A 7,500-nucleotide genomic window follows, 5' to 3' on the forward strand; every position below is an offset into this window, starting at 1 on the left:
CACCGGGTAGAAGTTCAAACTTCAACCGCCGTGGGGGTCCCTGGCCAGCGTTCTGGTTCTCCGAAGTGGGGCTGAGGGGGTCCAGGCGGGTGCCCCCTGGTCCCCCCCGACGTGTTAGGGGGCGAGCGGTGGGTCTCCCCCAAGCCCAAAGCCCCGGTTCCCAGAGTCGGGTAAACTGCGCGACTAACAATGACTCTCTTAAGGTAGTCAGAAACCGGTGTGAGTGGTGTGGAAAGCCGATTCGGGGCTCCACGCTCTGGGCACAGGGGGATCTCCTAGTGGTGCCCCCCAGGCCCAGAGTGTGGAGCCCCAACTCGGCTTATTTTTATTTTTATTATTATTTTTTTTTTTTATTTAATTATTATTTTGGGATTATTAGACTGGGTAGAAGTTGCAACTTCAAACGGGCATATCTCCGGAACCAAGCCGAGTTGGGGCCCCATACACCCGGCGTGGGGGGCCCTCCTAGAGGCCCCCAATACCCCCGAGTGTGGAGCCCCAACTCGGCTTACTTTTCGAGTTACAGCCGGTCAAAGTTGAAACTTTAAAGGGCCATATCTCCGGAACCAAGCCGAGTTGGGGCCCCATACACCCGGCGTGGGGGGCCCTCCTAGAGGCCCCCAATACCACCGAGTGTGGAGCCCCAACTCGGCTCACTTTTCGAGTTACAGCCGGTCAAAGTTGAAACTTTAAAGGGCCATATCTCCGGAACCAAGCCGAGTTGGGGCCCCATACACCCGGCGTGGGGGGCCCTCCTAGAGGCCCCCAATACCCCCGAGTGTGGAGCCCCAACTCGGCTCACTTTTCGAGTTACAGCCGGTCAAAGTTGAAACTTTAAAGGGCCATATCTCCGGAACCAAGCCGAGTTGGGGCCCCATACACCCGGCGTGGGGGGCCCTCCCAGAGGCCCCCAATACCCCCGAGTGTGGAGCCCCAACTCGGCTTACTTTTCGAGTTACACCCGGTCAAAGCTGGACAGGAAGTGGCCGTATCTCGGGACCGGAAGGTCCCCGTGGCTCGGGACGGCGGGAGGAGCAAGGTCCCCGAGAGCGGGCCCCGCACCCGCCGCCGCGAGCCGCTGGGACCTCCCGGTCCCGAGATGGGCCCCGTTACGCGCGGGCGACTTTCGGAGAAAACGGCCCGTATCTCGGAGAGGGGAGGTCCCAGCGGCTCGCCCTTTCGGGTGTCGGGGGCTCCCCACGGGCCCTCTCGGACCCCGCCTGCCCCGGGCCCCTGGGACCTTTCCTTCCCGGGCGCCCCCCCGACACGTCGGTCCCCTCCTCCGGGACCCGGGGGCCCCGGAGCTCGGGGGCGGGCTCTTTGCGAGGGGCCCGCCGGGACGCCACACTTGACCCGAGTCCGGTGTCTCTGGGCCGCCGGGTCCCCGAGCTACGGGCGTTCGAATTCGGGGCCCGAAAATCCCTCAAAGTCCGAAAACGTGCAGTGGGCGGGGACTTCCGGGGCCCCGGAGGCTCTGACGGCACACCCAGGGAGGTGCACCGTCCTCGGGCACGGCCAGGTGGCCCCCCCGGGGTCCTGGAAGTCCCCCCGCCCCCCGGAGACACCCACACCCACACCCACCCACCCACCGGACGGGAAGATTCCGTTTTTCGCCGATATCTCGAAAACGGCCGGGCGAAAAAATTTCAAACTCGGGTCTTCCGTAGGCCTCGGGGGGCCCTATCCAAAGAGGCCACCCGCGTCCCCGGGGGCCTCGGGGTCAGGGAGTTAGGCCCGGTCAAAGGCGCGGCGTTTTTGGCTTATATCTCGCGAACCCCCGGGCCAATCTTCCCCAAACTCGAATCGACCGTAGTGCCGGACGGGGCCTTTCGAAAGAGCCCACCCACGAGGTCCAACTCGCCCGGGTCCCCGAGTTATAGCCGTTCAAAGTCGGGGGTCCCGGCGAACGGCGATCCGGTAGGGGGCGTCCCCGGGGCCCGCCGCCGCCCTGGTTCGAGCGAGGGCCCCCGTGGGACCTCGCCACCCAAATTTGAGCTCTCTGGGCCTTCGCGTCGCGGAGATACGGGCGATTTTCTCCCGGGATCGTGACGTCATCGGCGGGCGCCATTTCAGAGCGCGGCCGAGGGTTTTCGGCCGATATCTCCGCGAATACTCGACCAAAAACGACGAAACGCATATGGACGCGTTCAGCTCGGCGAGACGGTTCGAATGAGCCCGGCCTCGGCCGGGCACGTCGAGTTTTCGGCGAGATATTTGCGTTTTTCCGCTTCCGGGGCGCTTTGGGGGCCCGTATCTCGGGCCCCCGGGGGCCCACGGGGCTGGGGGCGGTCTCATTCGAAAGGTCTCGTCCCGTTCTCCAGCCGACAAAAATTTGGCGTCGATCGGAGCCGCCTTCGGAGAGCTACGGTCGTTTGAAGCCCCGTGCGGTGGGGTTACCGTCCTTCAAACAGCCGCCGCTCGCAGGGGGAGTCCCGGGGAGGCATGGTTGCCTGTATGACTTGGGCTTAGAGCACCCAGCCCCGCGCTCCTGGAGGAACCTCCGGTGCACAGGGTCTGCTGCAACCAGCCACGTGGGTTCTGAGGGGTAGGGGAGCGTGCGCTCTCCTCCCCGGGCGGGCGGCCGGGCCCTGGGGGCTCGCGCCTCCACGGAGGGACCTCGCTCCCGGGGCTTCGTCCCCGGGGCTCGGGGACTCCGTGGCGGCTCGGCCCCCGGGGTTCGACCCCGCTCGCTCGCTCCAAAACCCAAGTCCAAAACGTGGGGTTGCACGGGAGCTCCGGGCGCGACGGGTCTCCACGCACGGCCCCGGGGAGGGAGCTCCGACCCGGGCCGGAGGCAGATTCGCCCCCCGCCCCCCGGCTGTCCGCCCGGAGCCGAGACGGTCCTAAAACGGGCCTTGGGGGTGATGTAGAAGGGTAACGCTCACACAACCAGGACTCACACAAACCGATCTGCATCCCAGGCAGGGTGCGGGTCTCCTGGGCACGAATAAAGCCCGATGCCCCGTGGGTGATGTTGGCCCTGGCCACTCAAGGCACTCACCCAAGCCAGAGAGGGTGCACTCTGGCTGGGGAAGCAGATTCAATCTCTGCTGTGGTGGAGCTCTGGAAAAACGCCAAACCTCCAGGAAAAGACGGCCCGGTTTCTCTGAAAAGTGCATCCCAGGCAGGGTGCGGGTCTCATGGGCACGAATAAAGCCCGATGCCCGTGGGTGATGTTGGCCCTGGCCACTCAAGGCACTCACCCAAGCCAGAGAGGGTGCACTCTGGCTGGGGAAGCAGATTCAATCTCTGCTGTGGTGGAGCTCTGGAAAAAACGCGAAACCTCCAGGAAAAGACGGCCCGATTTCTCTGAAAAGTGCATCCCAGGCAGGGTGCGGGTCTCCTGGGCACGAATAAAGCCCGATGCCCCGTGGGTGATGTTGGCCCTGGCCACTCAAGGCACTCACCCAAGCCAGAGAGGGTGCACTCTGGCTGGGGAAGCAGATTCAATCTCTGCTGTGGTGGAGCTCTGGAAAAACGCGAAACCTCCAGGAAAAGACGGCCCGGTTTCTCTGAAAAGTGCATCCCAGGCAGGGTGCGGGTCTCATGGGCACGAATAAAGCCCGATGCCCGTGGGTGATGTTGGCCCTGGCCACTCAAGGCACTCACCCAAGCCAGAGAGGGTGCACTCTGGCTGGGGAAACAGATTCAATCTCTGCTGTGGTGGAGCTCTGAAAAAAAAAAAACGCGAAACCTCCAGGAAAAGACGGCCCGGTTTCTCTGAAAAGTGCATCCCAGGCAGGGTGCGGGTCTCATGGGCACGAATAAAGCCCGATGCCCGTGGGTGATGTTGGCCCTGGCCACTCAAGGCACTCACCCAAGCCAGAGAGGGTGCACTCTGGCTGGGGAAGCAGATTCAATCTCTGCTGTGGTGGAGCTCTGAAAAAAAAAAAAAACGCGAAACCTCCAGGAAAAGACGGCCCGATTTCTCTGAAAAGTGCATCCCAGGCAGGGTGCGGGGTCTCCTGGGCACGAATAAAGCCCGATGCCCACCTTGAAACGGAGCCTGGGCTCGACTCTGAAGTCCAGATCTCGAAAAACGACAGAGTCCAAAAAGGTGCGGTGGCTCCAAACCTCCATGCCCTCAGACCTCCCTGGCCAGCCCAGGGAGGGTGGCCCGTCCTGGGCCAGACTCAGATTTCCCCCGCCACCCCTGGAGCTCCGCCTGGAGCGAAGACGGTCCTAAAACGGACCATGGGGCTCTTGTAGAGGATGAGGGAGGGAGAGAGGGGCCTTCAGAGAGCCCCTTGGCCGGCTTGACTCTGGAGTCGAATTTGGAAAAATAGACAAAGTCCATAAACGTGCTGTTGGTTCGGACCTCCAGGGCACTCAAGGCACTCACCCAAGCCAGAGAGGGTGCACTCTGGCTGGGGAAGAGGATTCAATCTCTGCTGTGGTGGAGCTCTGAAAAACACGAGAACCTCCAGGAAAAGGCGGCCCGGTTTCTCTGAAAAGTGCATCCCAGGCAGGGTGCGGGTCTCCTGGGCAAGAACGAAGCCCAATGCCCACCTTGAAACGGAGCCTGGGCTCGACTCTGAAGCCCAGATCTCGAAAAACGACAGAGTACAAAAAATGTGCGGTGGCTCCAAACCTCCATGCCCTCAGACCTCCCTGGCCAGCCCAGGGAGGGTGGCCCGTCCTGGGCCAGATTCAGATTCGCCCGCCACCCCTGGAGCTCCGCCTGGAGCGAAGACGGTCCTAAAACGGGCCTTCGGGGATGTATGAGAGAGGGGAAGCGTGGTGGTGGCAAACACAGAGGACCCCCTACCAGCGATCAGACCGTCGTGAGTCCCACTCAGAGTCACTCTGGGTGGGCATGTAAAAATCCAGATTACGCCGCGCTGGAGCTCTGGAAGTTACGAGACCTCCAGGAAAAGACAGGCTGGTTTTCTGAAAAGTGCACCCCAGGCAGGGTGCATCTTTTCCTGGGCACGAGCCCAGCGCACATGGTGTGGTGGTCCGGCTCTGGTGCCAAAGTTTGGGGGAAAAAATAGACAGAGTCCAATAACGTGGTGTGGTTCCAAAGCTCCATGCCCTCAGACCTCCCTGGCCAGCCCAGGGAGGGTGGCCCGTCCTGGGCCAGATTCAGATTTGCCCGCCACCCCTGGAGCTCCGCCTGGAGCGAAGACGGTCCTAAAACGGGCCTTCGGGGATGTATGAGAGAGGGGGAAGCGTGGTGGTGGCAAACACAGAGGACCCCTACCAGCGATCAGACCGTCGTGAGTCCCACTCAGACTCACTCTGGGTGGGCATATAAAATCCAGACTACGCCCCGTCGGAGCTCTGGAAGTACGAGACCTCCAGGAAAAGACAGGCTGGTTTTCTGAAAAGTGCACCCCAGGCAGGGTGCATCTTTCCTGGGCACGAGCCCGGCGCACGTGGCGGGGTCCGGCTCTGGTGCCAAAAAAATTGAGAAAAATCGACTAAGTCCAATGGCGTGACGTGGGTTCAAAGCTCCATGGTCTCAGACCTCCCTGGCCAGCCCAGGGAGGGTGGCCCGTCCTGGGCCAGAGTCAGATTCGCCCGACACCCCCTGGAGCTCGACCTGGAGGGAAGACGGTCCTAAAACGGGCCTTCGGGGCTGTATGGAAGAGGGCAAGTGTGGTGGTGCAAAACACAGAGCACCCCCTACCATTGATCAGACCGTCGTGAGTCCCACTCAGACTCGCTCTGGGTGGGCATATAAAATCCAGACTACGCCCCCCCCGTCGGAGCTCTGGAAGTACGAGACCTCCAGGAAAAGACAGGCCGGTTTTATGTAAAGTGCACCCCAGGCAGGGTGCGTCTTTCCTGGGCACGAGCCCGGCGCGCGTGGCGGGGTCCGGCTCTGGTGCCAAAAAATTTGAGTAAAATCGACTAAGTCCAATGACGTGGTGTGGTTCCAAAGCTCCATGGTCTCAGACCTCCCTGGCCAGCCCAGGGAGGGTGGCCCCGTCCTGGGCCAGAGTCAGATTCGCCCGACACCCCCTGGAGCTCGACCTGGAGGGAAGACGGTCCTAAAACGGGCCTTCGGGGCTGTATGGAAGAGGGCAAGTGTGGTGGTGCAAAACACAGAGCACCCCCTACCATTGATCAGACCGTCGTGAGTCCCACTCAGACTCGCTCTGGGTGGGCATATAAAATCCAGACTGCGCCCCCGTCGGAGCTCTGGAAGTACGAGACCTCCAGGAAAAGACGGGCTGGTTTTATGGAAAAAGTGCACCCCAGGCATATGCTTGTCGAACGGTCGGTCTGGGTAAACGGCGAGTGTCCGTGCTGTTGCGTGCGAACGAGATTCCCAATGCTAACGAACCTCCCCCGGCTGGCGACCGGGGAGAGCGCCTCGTTTTCGGGCACGAGCGAATGCGTCTGCCTGGCGGAGCCCCCGTCGGTGCCGAGGTGGTCCTGAGACGGGCCTTCGGGGTTTTGTCGAGGAAGGGGACAAGCGCCCCAATCGGACAAGGCGACGGGCTAAAAAATGGTGCTCGGTATCGGTTTCTGACATCCAGGCGGGGATGCGTCATCTGGGGTCGGCAGGCAGGCAGGCAGGCGGTCACCAGGGCGCTCTGGAGGAAAAGGCCCCCCTCCGGAAAAAAAGGACAGAGTCCGTAAACGTGAAGTCGAAAGAGTTCCCCAGGGCCGGCCCGTCTCCATGGCCGGTGACCTGGGTGGGTGCCTCGGACCCGGGGCGAGACGGTATCGGTGGGCGTGAACGGAGCACCCGTCGGTGCCGAGACGGTCCTAAAACGGGCCTTCGGGGTTTTGTCGAGGAAGGGGACGAGAGCCCCGCTCGGACAAGGTGACGGACCAAAAAAAAAAGCGTTGCTCGGTATCGGTTTCCGACATCCTGGGGAGGATGCGTCGTCTGGGGTCGGCAGGCAGGCGGTAACCAGGGCGCTCTGGAGGAAAAGGCCCCCCTCCGGAAAAAAGGGACAGAGTCCCTAAACGTGAAGTCGAAAGAGTTTACCAGGACGGCCCGCCTCCCGGGCCGGTCACCCGGGAGGGCGCTTCGTGCCCGGGGCGAGACGGTATCGGTGGGCGCGGCGGAGCTTCCGTCGGTGCCAAGACGGTCCTAAAACGGGCCTTCGGGGTTTTGTCGAGGAGGGGACAAACGCCCCGCTCGGACAAGGTAACGGATCTCCGTGTGACGGGCGCCTCCGGGTTGCCCACCCCCGGGGCCCGAGAGGAGCGCACCCCCTCCTCCCGGGCCGTCGACGCGAGGGGTGTTTAGCCTGATCGATTGGAACTTCGGACGCGCCTGGGGACGGCCCCTGCCCGGTCGAGAGACCGCTATGGGCAGCTTGCTCCTCCCCGCTCTGCGCGTCGACTCTAGACGCGGCCTCCCTCCGGGGAAAGCAGGCCGCGTCGACCTCGGGAGACTCAGAAGACCCGTCTGAAACGAACGTCCGCCACGGCGGGCGGAGGACGCGGTCGCGTCGGTCGGATCGGACGGCGAGCGGATCGGGGGGCTCGACACATCCCCCCACCCTCCCAGTCTTCGAGCCGGCTCTTCGCACCCGC

This window comes from Pimephales promelas, chromosome 2, assembly GCF_988280905.1.
Source record: "Pimephales promelas chromosome 2, fPimPro1.hap1.1, whole genome shotgun sequence".
NCBI classification, from domain to species: Eukaryota; Metazoa; Chordata; class Actinopteri; order Cypriniformes; family Leuciscidae; genus Pimephales; species Pimephales promelas.